Source organism: Cervus elaphus, chromosome 19, assembly GCF_910594005.1.
Source record: "Cervus elaphus chromosome 19, mCerEla1.1, whole genome shotgun sequence".
NCBI lineage: Eukaryota > Metazoa > Chordata > Mammalia > Artiodactyla > Cervidae > Cervus > Cervus elaphus.
The window spans coordinates 76339096-76359250 of NC_057833.1; the positions used below are offsets into that span (position 1 = coordinate 76339096).

A 20155-nucleotide genomic window follows, 5' to 3' on the forward strand; every position below is an offset into this window, starting at 1 on the left:
CCATCGGTGAGCACTTGGGTTGCTTCCACCTTATGGCTATTGTGAATAATGCTGCTATGAACATACATGTACAAATATCTCCTCAAAATCCTGTTTCAGTTCTCTTGGGAAGATTCTTTTTTTACCCCAGTGAATATTTAATGAGATACCCCACATCCAAGGTAAGAGAAACCTAAGTAAGATGGTACGTGTTGCGAGAGAGCATGAGAGGGCAGACACACTGAAGCCATAATCTCAGAAAACTAGCCAATCTGATCACACAGACCACAGCCTTGTTTAACTCAATGAAACTAAGCCTTGCCATGTGGGGCCACCCAAAATGGATGAGTCATGGTGGAGAGGTCTGACAGAATGTGGTCCACTGGAGAAGGGAATGGCAAACCACTTCAGTGTTCTTGCCTTGAGAACCCCATGAACAGTATGAAAAGGCAAAATAATAGGATACTGAAAGAGGAACTCCCCAGGTCGGTAGGTGCCCAATATGATAATGGAGATCATTGGGGAAATAACTCCAGAAAGAATGAAGGGATGGAGCCAAAGCAAAAACAATACCCACTTGTGGATATAACTGGTGATAGAAGCAAGATCTGATGCTGTAAAGAGCAATACTACATAGGAACCTGGAATGTTAGGTCCATGAATCAAGGCAAATTGGAAGTGGTCAAACAGGAATGGCAAGAGTGAATGTCGACATTCTAGGAATCAGTGAACTAAAATGGACTGGAATGGGTGAATTTAACTCAGATGACCATTATATCTACTACTGTGGGCAGGAATCCCTTAGAAGAAATGGAGTAGCCATCATGATCTACAAAAAAGTCCAAAATGCAGTACTTGGCTGCAATCTCAAAAACGACAGAATGATCTCTGTTCATTTCCAAGGCAAACCATTAAATATCACAGTAATCCAAGTCTATGCCCCAACCAGTAATGCTGAAGAAGCTGAAGTTGAATGGTTCTATGAAGACCTACAAGACCTTTTAGAACTAACACCAAAAAAATATGTCCTTTTCATTATAGGAGACTGGAATGCAAAAGTAGGAAGTCAAGAAACACCTGGAGTAACAGGCAAATTTGGTCTTGGAGTACAGAATGAAGCAGGGCAAACACTAATAGAGTTTTGCCAAGAGAACACACTGGTCATAGCAAACACCCTCTTCCAACAACACAAGAGAAGACTCTACACATGGACATCACCAGATGGTCAATTCCGAAAGCAGATTGATTATATTCTTTGCAGCCAAGATGGAGAAGCTCTATACAGTCAGCAAAAACAAGACTGGGAGCTGACTGTGGCTCAGATCATGAACTCCTTATTGCCAAATTCAGACTTAAATTGAAGAAAGTAGGGAAAACCACTAGACCATTCAGGTATGACCTAAATCAAATCCCTTATGACTATAGACTGGAAGTGAGAAATAGATTTAAGGGACTAGATCTGATAGAGTACCTGATGAACTATGGATGGAGGTTCATGACATTGTACAGGAGACAGGGATCAAGACCATTCCCATGAAGAAGAAAGGCAAAAGGCAAAATGGTTGTCTGAGGAGGCCTTACAAATAGCTGTGAAAAGAAGAGAAGTAAAAAGCAAAGGAGAAAGGGAAAGATATTCCCATTTGAATGCAGAGTTCCAAAGAATAGCAAGGAGAGAAAAGAAAGCCTTCCTCAGTGATCAGTGCAAAGAAATAGAGGAAAACAACAGAATGGGAAAGACTAGAGATCTCTTCAAGAAAATTAGAGATACCAAGGGAACATTTCATGCAAAGATGAGTTCGATAAAGGACAGAAATGGTATGGACCTAACAGAAGGAGAAGATATTAAGAAGAGGTGGCAAGAATACACAGAAGAACTGTACAAAAAAAAATCTTCATGACCCAAATAATCACTATGGTGTGATCACTCACCTAGAGCCACACATCCTGGAATGTGAAGTCAAGTGGGCCTTAGGAAGCATCACTACGAACAAAGCTAGTGGAGGTGATGGAATTCCAGTTGAGCTATTTCAAATTCTGAAAGATGATACTGTGAAAGTGCTGCACTCAATATGCCAGCAAATTTGGAAAACTCAGCAGTGGCCACAGGACTGCAAAAGGTCAGTTCTCATTCCAGTCCCTAAGAAAGGCAATCCCAGAGAATGCTCAAACTACCACACAACTGCACTCATCTCACAGGCTAGCAAAGTAATGCTCAAAATTCTCCAAGCCAGGCTTCAGCAATATGTGAACCATGAACTTCCAGATGTTCAAGCTGGTTTTAGAAAAAGCAGAGGAACCAGAGATCAAATTGCCAACATCCGCTGGATCATCGAAAATGCAAAAGAGTTCCAGAAAAACATCTATTTCTGCTTTATTGACTATGCCAAAGCCTTTGACTGTATGGATCACAATAAACTGTGGAAAATTCTGAAAGGGATGGGAATACCAAACCACCTGACCTGCCTCTTGAGAAACCTATATGCAGGTCAGGAAGCAACAGTTAGAACTAGACATGGAACAACAGACTGGTTCCAAATAGGAAAAGGAGTCCATCAAAGCTGTATATTGTCACCCTGCTTATTTAACTTATATGCAGAGTACATCATGAGAAACTCTGAGCTGGAGGAAGCACAAGCTGGAATCAAGATTGCCGGGAGAAAAATCAATAACCTCAGATATGCAGATGACACCACCCTTATGGCAGAAAGTGAAGAGGAACTAAAAAGCCTCTTGATGAAAGTGAAAGAGGAGAGTGAGAAAGTTGGCTTAAAGCTCAACATTCAGAAAACTAAGATCATGGCATCCAGTCCCATCACTTCATGGCAAATAGATGGGGAAACAGTGGAAATAGTGGCTGACTTTATTTTTCTGGGCTCCAAAATCACTGCAGATGGTGACTGCAGCCATGAAATTAAAAGACGCTTACTCCTTGGAAGGAAAGTTATGACCAACCTAGATAGCATATTAAAAAGCAGAGACATTACTTTACCAACAAAGGTCTGTCTAGTTAAGGCTATGGTTTTTCCAGCAGTCATGTATGGATGTGAGAGTTGGACTGTGAAGAAAGCTAGTGCCAAAAAATTGATGCTTTTGAACTGTGGTATTGGAGAAGACTCTTGGGAGTCCCTTGTACTGAAGGAGATCCAACCAGCCCATTCTAAAAGAGATCAGTCCTGGGTGTTCATTGGAAGGACTGATGCTGAAGCTAAAACTCCAATACTTTGGCCACCTGATATAAAGAGCTGACTCACTGGAAAAGACCCTGATGCTGGGAGGGATTGGGGGCAGGAGGAGAAGGGGATGACAGAGGATGAGATGGCTGGATGGTATCACCGACTCAATGGACATGAATTTGAGTAAACTCCAGGAGTTGGTGATGGACAGGGAGGCCTGGTGTGCTGCGATTCATGGGGTCACAAAGAGTTGGACACGAGTGAGTGACTGAACTGATTGACTGACTGAACTGACCATATGCCTGGGTCATGAAGACCAAAGATATGGGGTTCCTTATGGAATTCATCACCTAACATTCAGACCAAAGACCAGCCTTCTCTTTTATGATGATTTTCAATGTCTGTTGAATTGGCTATAGGACTGGTGAGGAATAAAGCACAATGAACTACAGATGACTTATTTAAGGTTTTTTCCCCTGAATTAAAAGTTTTATGTCTAAGTCATTTCTCATGCCAATCAACACTCTAAAAGGAAAAAAAAATCCCTCTGTTTATGATGATATTTATCAAGATACTATAATCAATTTTAATAGTGTGTAAAACACAAAGGAATGGAAAGTAAATTTCCTAGTAGGGAAATGGACTACCAATCTTATTACTTTTCATTACACATACAGATGATTATATCATAACTGCACTAGATCTAAAACAGACCTGCCACATGGGCCTGTGAGGTTAGCCTCAGCGGGTTTACTTGAAATAAACTGTGTGAACATGGGCTTCCCTGATAGCTCAGTTGGTAAAGAATCCACCTGCAATGCAGGAGACCCCAGTTCAATTCCTGGTTTGGGAAAATCCCCTGGAGAAGGGAAAGGCTACGCACTCCAGTATTGTACCCTGGAGAATTCCATGGACTGTATAGTTCATGGGGTCACAAAGTACATGTATTAAACAATGCTATCATTAAGTGCTTTGAAAGCAAGAAATGTGATTTGCATCCTAAGTATCACAAGGGTACAGCACCTTCTAGCAGCAGTGATGACTGTATGTGGGTATGTTAACAGTAATGATTGATAATCTGAGGTTCTTCATATTCATCGCCATGTGGAATGCTGTGACCTAGCCTTTATAATGTCTTCTTAAAATCTAAAATGGTGTCTCCATTTTGCAGAATATCTTTGCATGCTGATTTGATTGGCCCAAACTTGGAATGTATAACACACAAAAAAGCCATTGTTTTCAGATTCACTACCCTTTGTTAATTTCAGTCCAGCCATTTAAGAAACAGTCTATTTCTATGTGGTTCATCAAAGGCTTTGATTTTTTTTTTCCTTATTAAACCTATGAGAAAAATGTATTTTAATAGGCATATGGTGATCAAAGATATCATTCTCTGCTAAAAAGATTTTTTAAAGTCTTTCCAAGTAAATTCCTTTCAGGAAAGACATTAAATCTCCACATTTTTTGTGGTGTCCAGATACTTTGAAAGAATGCTAGCCCAGAAGAGAAATGACGGATGCACTCCTCTTTTGCAATCTGTGCCAGCGAAATACAGATGTTTTCCTAATTAGGGTATAGAACAGACGCACGAAAACATCCCAGAACATTTTAGAGATGACAAAGAAACAAAGACTTGGCAAGAAATTGCAACATATTAACCTTGGCAAAATCTCCAACACACAGGTAAGAGCTCTTGCGTATCATCATTTACTATGACAGATGTTGAAAAAGTAGAGACAGATCCATGTCTTCCTAATTCCAGCCTCTTCCATGGACACTGGATCCACCCCATCGCCCACTCAGGACAACACACTCCCAAATCCCCCAACTCTCTCTGCATCCTCAGGTTTTCCCTCCTCTACCTGAACTGCTCCCACCCACTTCCAAGCAGGCTGTGGTTATTTCCCATCTTAATAAAGATGACACACAACTTTTTTCACCCCACATCTTCCTCCCACCTCAACCCCACTCCTCTGCACTTCTTTTACAATAAAGCCCCTAAAAGAGTTGACAGCAAATCCTCTCCTCCTGTTCCCACTGGACCCACCACCCATGGAAACAGATCCTCTCTCCATTAACCATGACCCTCACGTGCTTAAGTCAACCATCAGATCCCCTCCCTGTTCCAGGCTCTGCTTCCCTTGTCTTCTGGACAGACTGTCTTCTAATCCCCTTCCACCTCCGTGGCTGCTCCTTCTTAGGGCTTTGGCTGATTCCTCCCAACCTCCCCAGCCTCTAAAGTCCAGGGCTGTCTCAGCACCAGTCATTGGAGCCCACAGCAATTGCGTCCAGTCTCAAGACTACACATCTCCTCTGGCCAAGTGACCCCCGAATTTAGGTCTCTATCTGAAACCTCTAGCTTAAACTCCAGACAAAGATTCAGCTGCTACTGGACACTCACCTTGGATGTTGCAAAAGGCATCTCAGTTTGACTTTTCCAAAACTGAACTCCTAATTCACCTAGTAAGCCATATGGATGAACCACAGCCATGCAATCGCCCTTTCTCTCACCTCCTCTCCCACAACCCACTGTGCTCCTGACTGGAGACTCTTTGGTGTTCCTCCCAATGCAAGCACACACTCTTCTCAAGAAAGGTCTTTGCACTGGCCGCTCCACCTGCCGGGAACATGATTTCCCAGAACCTCACTCCCTCTTTCTTTAGGTCTCACCTCCTAGTCAGAGGTGCCTTCCCTGGCTCTCCTATACAAATTAGCAACACTTCCCCACCCACGGTGTGCCTTTGCTCCTATTTTAATATTTTTCATAGCAATTGATCACTGGGTCAGAGAGATCCCCTGAAGGAGGAAATGGCAACCCATTTCAATATTCTTGCCTGGAAAATCCCATGGACAGAGGAGCTTGGCATGCTAGAGTCCATGGGTCGCAAGAGTCGGACATGACTTAGTGACAAACCTCCACCACCACACCATCCAAATACAGTAGATTTACTTGATTTGTCTGCCTTTCTGCACTAAAATGTGATCTTCGAGGAGGCAGGTTCCTTGTTACCATGGCTCACTACTCTATCGTCCATGCCCAGGACAGAGACAGGCGAGTATTCAGTGCACATCATATATTTCTTGAATGTGTTTAGTCACTTGTGAATTATAGCAACGGCCTTAACAAAACAATGACCAAACTTAGTTACTAGTTTTTATTATGAAATACAAAATTGAAGAATTGAAGTGAACCTCAGGGGTCATTGCTTTGTCCACTGGAATCACTCCGGGAATTAGATATATGGAATCTCCAATTCAGAGAATGGAGCCTGGAGTTCAATGCTCTTAACAAGGACCCAGGTGAGTAACGATCAGCCAGGTATGGGGACCACCAATGTGTTACAGCCTCTCTGTAACGTAGCATCGCTGTCAAGAACAACGCTGACGGGTAGTCACGTGTCTGCCAGGCACTTCAGTGTCGTGAAGCTCAATACCTGAGGCTCTGGACTGTCCCAGGTTCAGGGCATTCATTTTGGAATGCTCTTTCCTTCTCAGTTTAATTCAGGGAACACTTTTTGAGGACCTAACCCTATGCTAGGTACGATGCTCCATCCTAGGATGAAGGAGTAGCAAGATAAACTCAGTGCTTGTCCTCAGGGAGATTCCAGTCAACTAAATAGTTCACAGTCCTCACTGCTGCCCAGGAGATCTTGCCAGATCTTGGCAGGAAAGCCCACTCCCATGAACCAGCTTGTTAAATATCTAAAGTATGGTAGAGTGTGCCCTATGTGGAACCCATGGCATACTTCCTCTGGGATGGTGGGCGGGCAGGAGGTATATCCCCCTGGAATCCTCTAAGCCTTGCTCATATGACATGACTTCCCCACCATGGGAGCATCTCAGGGTCCCACTGAAAGTTAATATCCAGCCTCCATACCATCTTCCAACAATCCACTAATCAACCATCTAGTTATCAATTTCCACACACATCAGCATTACCCATGTCTTAATACACAGAGCAAACACTGAACTGCAGCCACACTTGCCCATTTAGCCCAAAGAGTTAGTCGCTCAGTCATGTTTAACTGTCTGTGACCCCATGGACTGTAGCCTGCCAGGCTCCTCTATCCATAGAATTCTCCAGGCAAGAATACTGGACTGGGTTACCATGCCCTTCTCCAGAGGATCTTCCCAACCCAGGGATCGAACCTGGGTCTCCTGCATTGTAGGCAGATTCTTTACCATCTGAGCCATCAGGGAAGCCCAAAGACCTGTGAAAATAACTCATAGTAAAACTTGTATTACATGATTTCACGGTTCCCTAAAACATTAAAAACTCTAGAAAAGCCAACATCATACAATGAGATATGCACTTGATAAAGATTTTTCTTGGCACTCCAGTATACCCTGCTCTGGCCAATCAGGGCCTCTGACTGCTAGCATCCAACTGAAGTTTTAAAACAATCAGGTTTTCATCCCTGACAATAATTCTTAAAAAATGCTGGGCTTGCGAGTTTGGAAAATGTGGACAACTGTCTTCAAATGCCCAAATTAACTCAAACTTCATCTGCTTCACTGACAAAATGGATTTCATGAAGAAATGATCGTGAGTGTAGACCTCGGAAAAAACATCCCCACACCATTTCCTGAACTCTGATTTATAGAAAGAGTCTTAGCAGCCTCACCACGGAACATTAGCACGCGTCTAAGGAGCCTGCCTGCCACACCTCTTGGTTTCTGGACAGAATGGAGATTTGAATTGCTCAGTCTTAAATCTCCTCTCCCTGAGGAGGCTACCAGGCTTGGAAATCAATGAACTGCCCAGACGGAGATGAGACCGTAAGAGTCACAGCGGAAAGCCTCAGACTCTTAAGTGCCAGGTTTTGTTCAAAACATCCCAATCCTTTCTGTTTCAAGTGCTCAGAAGGGCAGGCAGTGAGATGATCTTAGCCTTCAAATACCTGGCTATAAAAGAAGCCATAATTTTCTGATTCACCCAAATGTCACGATTTTGCCCCCGAGTGGATGTGTCTTGATTTGTGAAAAACAAACTTAACTCTATTAAATGTGTTTCTCTGCCTTCGATGTGAGAAGAGAGTCCAGCGGTGCCTGGCCCACAGTGAGTGTTCAGCTTGTTTCTGGCATATTAACATTCAATTACTGAAGAACAAACGACTTCACAGGACAAGTATTTTTTATGGCAGAGGGGCTCTTACGGCACAGGGACAATTCTACCCTGGAAGGCCCTCCCCTCAACTCGTTCCTGCCAACAGAAAATGACCTGCTCTGATGGGATGGGGAACATGGGAGGCCAGAGACACTGGAAGCCCGTAGAATCTGAGTGAGGGTGTGCATCCCGCCCCCACTGGGAGCTGGACATAAGCAGAGTGTATTTGTTTGCTGGGGCACCCAGAACAAAATACTGCAGGCTTAGATGTCGGAACAACAGAAATTCCTGATCTCACAGTCCTGGAGGCTGGGGTCTGAGACGCCAGCAGGGCTGGTTTCTCCTGTGGCCCTTCTCCTTGGCTCACACATGTCAGCCCTCTTGCTACCCCTTCACACGGTCATCCCATTATGCATGGGCTCCCCAACATCTGTGTATCCTCATCTCATCTTAAAAGGACCCCAGTCAGAGGGCATCAAGGCCATCCTGACAGCCTCACTTTATGACTCTTAAAGGCCCTGTATCTCCATGTGCAGTCTCATTCTGAGGTCCCTGGAGGTCAGGGCTTCCATGTATGAGTCTTGGGGACACAGTTCAGCTAATAACAGGGGGCTGGGCCAGCACAGTTTGTGGATAAGGCCCTGAGACCCTGTAGTTCTCACAGTGTCGATCTGAGCCCCTGTGGGCATGAGAACGCTGATATCCAGAGGAGGAGGAGATGGTGGTGAAGACGGATGGGAAACTTGGCTAAGTCTCTGTAGCTCAGTCTATTCACTACAAACCAACCAAACCAAGGCCTGTATTTAAACACTCAACAGACTCCTAAACAAAGCTTCGCTCTCACTGTCATCACCGCCAGCCATGCTGATATCCTGGCCACCAGAGCCCAGCAAGAAAGGGGATTCTGGTCCAGGCTTCCCGGGAGAAGGTTGGATGCAGGGCCAGCCTGCAAGGATGGACAGGGGCACCTTCCCATCTGGGCTTGAAGGCAAGTCAGGAACCCACTCAGAAGCCAGAAGAAAGGGGAGTTTGAGCGGTACAGTTATGGATGTTGGCCACCCTGATGAAGGAGAGAAGGACCATCCCTGGAAAACTCCCTGCCCGTCGAGCCCCTGGGTGATGCCTTTTCATCTGGGTGCCCAGATCAGATGCCTCATGCTGTGTGCTGGGCAGGACCCCCACCACTCACAGACGCATCCCCAGCACCTTGCTCCTCATCGACCTCCTCTGCCTCCTCCTTCCTCTGGCTTCCACTGGAAGAAGGTGTGGGGAGGGCAGGACTGGCAGTAGGAAGGAATGGGGTGAGCGGGCTATGGAGCCAACCCACCTCCCCACACACAAAGGCTGAAGAAGAGGAGCAGATGCCACCTTGAGTTTGGAGACTGGCCCATGAAAAAGTTGTTGCTTTGTTCAGTCACTCAGTTGTGTCCGACTGTTTGCGACTCCATGGACTGCGGCATGCTTCACTATCTCCCAGAGTTTGCTCAAACTCATGTCCATTGAGTCAGTGATGCCATCCAACTATCTCATCCTCTGTCACCCCCTTCTCCTCTTGCCTTCAATTTTTCCCAGAATTAGGGTCTTTTCCATTGAGTCAGTTCTTCACATCAGGTGGCCAAAGTTTGGAGCTTCAGCATCAGTCCTTCCAATGAATATTCAGGACTGATTTCCTTTAGGATTGACTGGTTGGATCTCCTTGCAGTCCAAGGGACTGGTTTGATCTCAAGAGTCTTCTCCAACACCACAGTTCAAAAGCATCAGTTCTTCAGTGCTGCATAAAACAAATGGGCACTGCTAAAACTCAAGGGGTGTAACTCCTACCGGCTAGTTGGAAAGTGGGAAAAATAAGCACACACAGACAGTCACTGGGAGTTGATATTTATGGTTTAGATAAAGCTTTCAATTGTCTAATTCTATTCTGGGACTGCCCTGGCAGACGAGCTTATTAGAGAAGGCAGCCCGTCCATTCTCCTGAAGGCCAAGCGTCAGTGGACACATGAGGGCTATTTTCTGAGCATCTGTGCTTTTCCAAGAACTGGCTGAGGACCAGACACCTTGGCTCAGCTCAGCAATGGGCAGTTCCTCTAGAATCAAATCAGGCCCACTGTCCCTTACAAGGCTCTGGAATACTTAGACTAGTGACTCCGGAAAGTTTTGGATAAACCGCCCCATCCAGGGAAATATATCTGATCTTGCATGCTCAGTCACTCAGTAGTGTCCGACTCTTCATGACCCCATGGACTGTAGCCCACCAGGCTCCACTGTCCATGGGATTTCCCAGCAATAACAACGGAGTGGGTTGCCATTTCCTTTTCCAGGGAAACTTCCGAATCCAGGGATCAAACCTGCCTCTCTTACATTGGTAGGTGGATTCTTTACTACTGGACCATCAGGGAAGCCATATATCTGAATACTCAACCTCTATATGTGAATATACCTCTAACTTACAAGCTAAGAGGTGGCTTGGTAAAGTGGTTCAGGGCACAGGATGTGGGAATAGCCCACCACTTTTGAAATCCTGGCTCTGGCCTCATGCAGTGTGTTGCCTCAACACTGGGAATATCTGTGCCTCTGCTTACTCATCTGTAAAATGGGGACAATGAATGGTAAACTTTCATCTTCCCTAACAGCAGACAGTAACTCCAACAAACTAACAAGAATGTACAACCTATCTTTAGTGGGTCGTTTTTTCTTTTAACAGCTGAAATTCTCTGGAAGATTTTTACCCAGGTAGGAAATTCAGTTTCTAGATTAACTATTCCAAACTATTTTTATAGGTAGCAAACTTATATCACTTTTGGTAGTAGAAATCAAATCATGAGGGAAACATTTAAAACTGTTATCTTTGGACTTCCCTGGTGGCACAGTGGATAAGAATCCGCCTGCCAATGCAGGGGTACACAGGTTCTATCACTGGTCTGGGAAGATTCCACATGCCACGGGGCAACTAAGCCCATCCACCTCAAATACTGAGCCTGTGCCCTAGAGCCCGTACTCTGCAGTAAGAGAAACCACTGCAGTGAGAAGCTCACACACCACAACTAGAGACCTCCCCGAACAACTACAAAGACTCAGCACAGCCAAAAAAAGAAAAATCATCTTCAAAAAGACTCTCCATTGCAGGAGCTCCTGTTGAAAAGTTATTTCCAACTCAGGGTTAAAATATCCCTTAAAGGACATTTATAAATTATATTCATTATTTCTTTCAATATCTATTAATGGCATGCTGCTGATGGACACTTGGAGTCTCAATAAAAGTCAGAAAATCTGGAACTGTCACTTTCTGGGGAATAAAAGCAAGTAATGCATCTTCAGAGGTCTTGTTTTCATAAACAAACCAGACCGAGGATGTACTGCAGCCTGAAAACGGGGGCAGCAGCTATAAGCAGCACATGCCGGAGAGCAGAGTGCGTGCTCATCTGGCTGCAGAGTCTGCCCATCACTGGAGAGTTCTCTCCTGGGCAGTCTCGAGAGAGAGGTACCCGTGTGATCTGGACCCACTTGCTTAGATGCGCCCTGCCCTCTTTTCTCCACCTTGTTGTCCTCATGTGAGGTTTTAAGAGCATCCTTGTCTGCTTGCTGCTGCCTCCCATTCCATGGACAGAAGTGCCATGGTTCACACCCCCAGCCCCCTTCCCACGAGCATTTGGGTCATTTCCAATCATTTGCTCTTACAAGCAACATGACAAAGAACAGCCTTGTGAGTTACTTTTCATAGTTTTGCCAAACGTAACTTTTGTGTTACAAAAAAGGCTGAGCGTGGAAGAATTGATGCTTTTAAATTGTGGTGCTGCGGAAGGCTCTTGAGAGTCCCTTGGACTGCCAGGAGATCAAACCAGTCAATCCCAAAGGAAATCAACCCTGAATATTCATTGGAAGGGCTGATGCTGAAGCTCCAATACTTTGGCCACCTGATGCAAAGAGCTGATTCATTAGAAAAGACCCTGATTCGGGGAAAGATTAGAGGCAAAAGGAGAAGTAGGCAGAGGAAGAGATGGTTAGATAGCATCACTGATTCAATGGACGTGAATTTGAGCAAACTCTGGGAGATGGTGGAGGACAGAGGAGCCTGACATCCTGCAGTCCATGGGGTTGCACAACTTAGCGACTGAGCAACTTTTGTGTAAATTCCTAGGCGTGAGTTTCTGAGTCAAAGGGCAAACACATAGGAATTTGCCTAGTCATTTCCAAACTCCCCTCTGTGGTTTTTGTAGGATGGAGTAGCATTTTAATAGAAATTTCTCTTGTAACACAAATGCCTTCAAATGAGCTCTGTAAATTGCTCTTTCCCATCCTTGAATGAAATCTTGGCCAAAGCTACATTTTTCTAAGAGCTTTGTGGCAACACATTTATTTTTAGATATTATAAGTCCTGTCCTGTTTAACATCGAATTTTCTGTCTGGCACCCTTAAGGGCCTGCCTTAGGCTCAGGGTTTAGAGGGGGAGGGGAAGTGTGGTTGGATTTATCTCTATTCATTTCTATTTCCCCAGCTTGATCACAACAGTGCCTCTGATTTTTCCAGGACTGAAACAGAGGGAGTGGAGAGGTAATGGGCACAAACGTTCTTGTTTGGCTTCGTGGTTGGTAGATTCTGAAAGTGGCTGATGTTGACATGCAGGGGTCTCCTCTGAACTACTGTCTCCTCCTCTCCATCCCCACCATCGACTCCCACCTGCAGCTTCCTGGTGTAGGCAGAACCACTGCTAGCCAGTTGGCCACTTACTACTCCCTCCTTAGTCTCTAGCTCTTGACAGCGAGGTTGGCAACCTTTTTCCACATAGAGCCAGGTAGTAAAAATCTCACTCTTTGACGATATACTTTCCATTTCACACACTCAAGTCTGCTATTGTAGCATGAAAACAAATCACATGGCGGCGTTCTAATGAAACCTTGTTTACAAAAACGCAGATTTGGTCCACAGGCCTTAGTTTCTGATCCTTGGGATACCACATACAAACTCCCTCTGGGGGTCCTCTCTTGTGGGGTCCTTCTGTGGCGACCAAGGTCTAGATTCCTGTAACAAGGACATAACATGCCCACTGAAAATAAGCACCTTGTCCCTAAAAGCAATAAAGACAGTAGTGACAAGACTTTTAGACTTGCTCCTCTCTTCTTTGAAGAGTCCAAGGAAAGGGAAAGAAGGACAAATTGTCTTAAACTAGTTTTTAATTATTATTAAGTTACTATTTACCAACCCCCAGACTTCTTCCCCAGCAGCTCATGGTAAAGAATCCACCTGCCAAGCAGGAGACCCAGCATTCAATCCCTGAGTCAGGAAGATCCCCTGGAGAAGGAAACAGCAATGCACTCCAGTACTCTTGCCTGGAGAATCCCATGGACAGAGGAGCCTGGAGGGCTACAATCCATAGGGTCACAAAGAATTGGACATGATTTAGCAATGGGACAACAATAACAAAATGTAAGATGATGATGCATCATTCGGAATGCTTTTGGCTGCAAGTAAACAGAAAACTATAGATTTAGAGTGGATCAAACAAGTAGGGGTTTATTTTTCTCCAAATCAAGAAGTCTTTTGAAATAGGTGGGAGTAGATCAACATCCCACAGAAAGTCAGTGTCAGATCTCTGCTTTTTTTATCCCTGACCTCTTATTCAAGGTCAGAATTTGGCTACCCCTATTAGAAGTCTTGTATTTTTATCAAAGGCAGGAAGGAGGAGAAATTATAACCCCAGCTACACCTGCCACCCTTATCAGGAAAACACACATGGCCCCTGAAATCCCCCAGGATACCACATTTAAGTCCCACTATCCATAGCTGTGGCCTTAGTCACAAAGCAAGTGACAGTGAAAAGATTCAGGCTGGAGAAAGGAGACTTGGAAAGGTGTTTCAGGTTGATCACCCAACTGAAAATATCTGCCACAGGGCAAGAAACAGAATCATGACCATCTCCATCTTTCAAAAACTAGACACAGACACACATAACGAGAATGTTCCCCAACCTCTGTGTGCACACAAACGGTAACTTCCAATCAGGCTCGAAATGTTTCTATTTTAAATATGAAAAGACAGTCACAGTCACCAGATGTTTGAGGAAAGCCTCTAGGTGAGACATGCAGACACCGACAAACACCCTGAGAGAGGGAACCCAGGAGAGACAGAGGCAAGGCAGGAAGACGAAAGAAAACTTCAAAAAAGTCATGATTTTTCTCAGAGTCATGCAACTTTGAAACAAGAATAGGACACAACCAAAAGAGAAACATTCAGAGGAAAAGAAAGTGCTCTTGAAAATTAAAATTAAGATAGCAGAAATGAATATGGAATGTAGAATCAAAAGACAAAGAGATGAGAAATAGGAGAGACCACACAGCATCTGGATAACAGAAGGTCCAAAAGAGAGAATAGTTACTAAAAAATTTCTCAGAACTGAATGGCATGAAATTCTAGACTGAATAGATGCACAAAGCATCCCAGCATAAATAAGACACGCCATCATGAAGTTTCAGAATACCAGGTCTAATAATATGACACTTATTTCATATTTAATTCACATACAAAAATAAGAAACAATTGCATTAGACTTATTAACAGCATCAAAGCAAAAGGTAATGTAAAACTAGCTTTAAGACTCTGAGGGTACTTTATACAGAAAACGTCAAAGTATACACACACAAAAAACTATCAGAAGTAATGAATGAATTCAGCACAGTTGAATGATATGAGGTTAATATACAAATATCTGCTGCTTTTCTATACACTAATGAACTAGCAGAATGTTTTAAAAATCCCATTTAAAATTATATCAAAAAGAATAAAATGCCTAGGAAAAAATTAACCAAGGAAGTTAAAGACCTATACTCTGAAAACTATAAAACACTGATGAAGGAAACTGAAGATGATACAAAGGAAATGGAAAGACATCCAGAGTTCTTGAATTGGAATAATTAATACTGTCAAAATGGCCATACTCCCAAAAGTAATCTACAGACTTAATACAACTCCTATCAAAATACCCATGATATTTTTCCCAGAACTGGAACAAATAGTCCCAAAATTCAGATGGAATCACAGAAGACCCCTAACTGTCAAAGCAATCTTAAGAAGAGAACAAAGCTGGAGGACCCACCCTCCCAAACTTCAGACTATACGATAAAGCTATAGTAATCAAAACAGTGAGGTACTGGTACAAAAACAGACACACAGATCAGTGGAACAGAATAGGGAGCCCAGAAGTAAACTAATACACCTATGCCTATGGTCAATTAAACTATGACAAAGGAGGCAAAAATACACAATGGAGAAAAGACAGCCTCTTCAACAAGCTGTGCTTGGAAAATTGGACAGCTACACATAAAACATGAGATTAGACTATTTTCTCACACCATATACAAAAACAAACTCAAAATAGTTTAAAGACAATTTTTATAGTCTTACAAGTAGAACATTCTTTGACATAAATCATAGCAGTATTTTTTTGGATCTATTTCCTGAGGCAAAAGAAATTAAAGCAAAAATAAACAAATAGTGTCTGATTAAACTTAAAAGCTTTTGCACAGCAAAGAAAGCCACTGACAAAATGAAAAGACAACCTACGGAATGGGAGAAAATGTCAATACTATGACAAGGGTTTAATATCAAAAATATATGAACAGTTCATACAACTCCATATAAAAAAAATTTTTTTTAGTGGGAAGAAGACCTGAATAGACATTGTCCCAAAGAAATCATATAGATGGCCAAAAGGCACATGAAAAGATGCTCGACATCATTAATCATCAAAGAAATGCAAATCAAAACCACAATGAATATCACCTCACACCTGCTAGAATGAAAGTGAAAGTTGCTCAACTGTGTCTGACTCTTTGCAACCTAGTGGACTATAGGGTCCATGGAATTCTCCAGGCCAGAATACTGGAGTGGCTAGCCTTTCCCTTCTCCAGGGGATCTTCCCAACCCAGGAATTGAACTGGCGTCTCCTGCACAGCAGGTGGATTCTTTACCAACTGAGCTATCAGGGAAGCCCCCTGCTAGGGTGGTCCTCATCAAAAAGTCTACAAGTAACAAATGTTGGCAAGGATGTAGAGGTAAGGAAACCTGTGCACACTGTTGGCGGGAATGTAAACTGGTACAGCCATTATGGAAAACAGTATGGAGGTTCCTCAAAATACAAAACATAGAATTACCATATGATCCAACAATCCCATTCCTGGGCATATGACCAAAGCAAACAAAAACAGTAATTTGAAAAGGTACAAGCACCCAATGTTCATAGCAGCATTATTTACTGAAGTCAAGATATAGAAGCAACTCAAATGTCCATCAACAAAGTAACGGATAAAGATGATGTGGTATGTGTGTATACATATGTATGTACACACACGCACATACACTGGAATATTACTCATCCATAAAAAGAATGAAATTTGGTTGGCCATTTGGAGCAACACAGAGGGGCCTAGAGATTATCATGCTTAGTGAAATAGGCCAGAGAAAGACAAGCAGTGCGTGATATGACTTAGATGTAAAATCTAAAAAATAAAACAAAGGAACATATATAACAAAACAGAATCAGATTCACAGATACAGAGAACATACCAGGGGTTACCAGTGGAGAGAGGGAAGTGGGGATGGGTGAGATCAGGGAAGGGGATTAAGAGATTAAAAACTACTATGTATAACATAGATAACCAACAGGATATATTTTGTATAGCAAAGGGAGTTATAGCCATTATCTTATAATAACATTTAACAGAATATATGTAAAAAATACTGAATCACTATGATGTACATCTGAAGCTAATATGACATTGTAAATCAACTATACTTCAATAATAAAGAAAAAGAGTGGAGTGTTTCCACTCACTCTTGGGTGCAGTTCAGAGGTGGTGCTGACCAAAGGAGCCACAGGAAATTGGAAGTGACTACCAGTGATCACTGGCTGCGCTGACCCCCAGAAACCCCCTACCCCCCACAGAGCTCTGGTGAATCTGGGTTGGAGCATGAGGCCCAGATTTGAGGTTCAGCAGGTCTCTGCCTCCCTGGAGGCCTGAACATAAATACTGGGGTTTCTGTTCTGCAGCCAGCCTCATGGTTCATAAGCCTAGGACAGTGAGTGTTCAAAGAGGCAGAGATGAGCTGGTTCCAACTGCAGCGCCCACTCAGACACGGAGGGAAAGGTAAGGACCCCACCTCTACCAACAGCCCAGCCACTGGGCACTGCAGTGTCTCCTGTTTGGGTGGAGTGAGCAAGGAGGAGGGGTAATGGAAGTCACCCATGTCTTACATAATGAATGAGCCAAAATGCACATATACTTACTGATCAAAGGATGACAGAAAACATTTTATAGTTTTTGCAATTTGTGTATACTGAAGAACTGATGTCATGGAGACCATAAGCAAACTGTCACATAGGAAATTCTTACATACACGTGGTAGCCACCCTTGGGTCAAAGTGGTTATGGGTTAGATGACATGTCAGTGTCCGTGGACCAGGAACTTGGCAGTTTCGTGACCTTGGCAACCCCACTCCTCCACATCACAAGGCGTCAGCTACTCAAAGAGTTTTGAAAATCCTTATGTTCAGAGCATTTGATCTTCAAAGGAAGTTTTGTGGTTGTTTTTAACCTCAAACAAAATCTCCCTTTGCCCCCCAACCATTTTCTCCCAGTGCTTACAAGTCACATCTTCCTCTTCCAGAAAAAAGTTCAAAGTACACACAGCAATGAGAGGCTCACTCCGGACTGACTCACAGAGGCTTTCGCGAATTAGATTCTAGAACACTCCAGGAAGTTAGGATTTTGGAAGCAGAGCTTTAAAACTCCGCTTTGTGACTCCTGGGCCAAAATGATCCTCTTAAGTATATTTGGTGGTAGAGAGTAATCATTCTTTTATTCCTCACATATTAGCCCAGCCTGGGCCAGCCTTGGTTCCAGGCAGGAGGGGTGTAGTGGCCACGGTACACTGTGCCAATGCCAATGGCTCCGTGCCCCTGACCCTGAAGCCTCCTGGGGCACGGCCTGACAGCTTCTCTGGCCAATGGCTGCAGGACCACAAACGCGACCTCCGTTAGCCCTCACCCAGGACCCACAGGAGTGGGTGATAAATGCCCAGCTCCCTCTCCCTTCAACTGGGACAGCTGAGTCTAGGCAACATTCCCTCTCAAGAGATCCTGGGGGACTGAGCCCACCACCCACACCTGTAATCTCTCCCTCCCCAACACTTCCCCTCCCCTCGCTGCCCCTCTCCCCTCACTGCCCCAACTTCTGTATACCATTCCTGGAATCACCTCACATCCTTTCTGTTTCCAAGGGAACCCAACCCAAGGCACCATCTAAGTGGTTGCCTGCGCTCTGCCTCCTCCCAAGCACCCGGAGTTTACCTTCCCTTTCTAACTCAGAAACCCTCCTCCACAACCAAATTAAACTCCCCTCCCCCAACTCCTCACACCCTGCACACCCTTGGCCTAGAGCAAGTAGAGTACTGTTTTCACACTTTGCAAGGCCTTTGTTCTAATAAAATTGAATCTCAAAGCACAACTTAAAAACAGATGAAGGTGAATCAGCTCTTCCTGTAGTTCAGTTGCTAAATTGTGTCCCACTCTTTGCAACCCCAGGGACTGCAGCATGCCAGCCTTCCCTGTCCTTCACTATCTCCCAGAGTGTGCTCAAACTCATGTCCATTGAGTCAGGGATGCCATCCAAACACCTCATACTCTGTCGCCCTCTTCTCCTCCTGCCCTCAATCTTTCCCAGCATCAGGGTCTTTCCCAATGAGTCAGCTCTTCGAATCAGCTCCATATATACATACATCCCCTCCCTCTCAAGCTCACCCCCCTCCATCCCAACACTCTAGGTCATCACAGACCACCGAGCTGAGCCCCCTGTGCTATACGGCAAAGCAATTATACACCAATTAAAAACTTTCAGAAAAAAATTTAAGAAAACCAAACTTTATGTTTCTGAGGAAATTTTGGTAACAATAAAGAAAACAAGAAATTTCTCTTAAAACACACACACACACACACAAACATGAAATGAGGAATTGCATAAAAAACCAGGAACATCAGAGTGACTCCCCACGGCCCAGATGCTGGTGCTGCATGTTCTTTCGGCCTCAGCCTTCACCTGTCTGGTTTCATCCTGGAACATGGGCCCCCTTTCTAAAGGGGTCTTTATCCATTCCCATCACCAGGCTGATACTGGCCCTCAACACCAAACATTCTGTTTACTCTCTTTACAATCTATCTTCTCAGTAAGCACACAGATCCTAGAAAAACAACGGCTGTCTTGGTGGAGTTGACTGTCACATCTCAGGGGCTGGAAGAGGGCCTGGTATACAGTAGGTGCTTAATAAATACACCAAAGGAAGGACTAAATCATGCTCCTCCTTTGAACCTAGTTCAAGATTCTTTCATCTCTTCAATCCCCAGGCACTTGAGTTAGAAGTGCCTCACGGGCATCTGGCAAGAAGAACTAGGACATTAGGAACAAAGACAGGATTGCAACAATCAAGAGACCCCACAAGCGCAGGCCTGCCGCCATTGCCTGCTCCTGCCCACACAGAGGCTTCTGACAGGCAGTCTCCCTGCTGCTCTGAGCGGTCACTACCAGGTGAGCTGAGTTGCCAGGATTTCAGATCCCTGGTACCCCTGGCTTTTGGAAGCAGATAATACTTTGTCAGGGGAGGGGCTCTGCCCTGAGCCTTGCTGGGCTCCACCTACCAGATGCCAGTGCCACTCCCAACCTGTGCCAGCCGAAAACTTCTCAGAAGCAGAAGGTATAAGAAGAAGGGGCAAGAATACATACACAGAAGAACTACACAAAAAAGATCTTCACGACCCAGATAACCACGATGGTGTGATCACTCACCTAGAGCCAGACATCCTGGAATGCGAAGCCGAGCGGGCCTTAGGAACCATCACTATGAACAAAGCTAG

The 20155-nt window shown here is 44.2% G+C and overlaps 1 protein-coding gene and 1 long non-coding RNA gene across 2 annotated transcripts in view; both read right to left on the reverse strand.

Annotated features, from left to right (window-relative positions):
* Window positions 1-20155, reverse strand: part of BACE2 (beta-secretase 2) — a 112078-nt gene that overhangs the window by 81325 nt on the left and 10598 nt on the right. The gene's annotated exons all lie outside the window — the stretch shown is intronic.
* LOC122675385 lies at window positions 1759-20127 on the reverse strand. Its single transcript, XR_006335245.1, has 3 exons — window positions 20038-20127; window positions 10928-10931; window positions 1759-1853 (listed from the first exon to the last, which is right to left on the reverse strand). It is a non-coding gene; the product is annotated as an uncharacterized LOC122675385 (long non-coding RNA).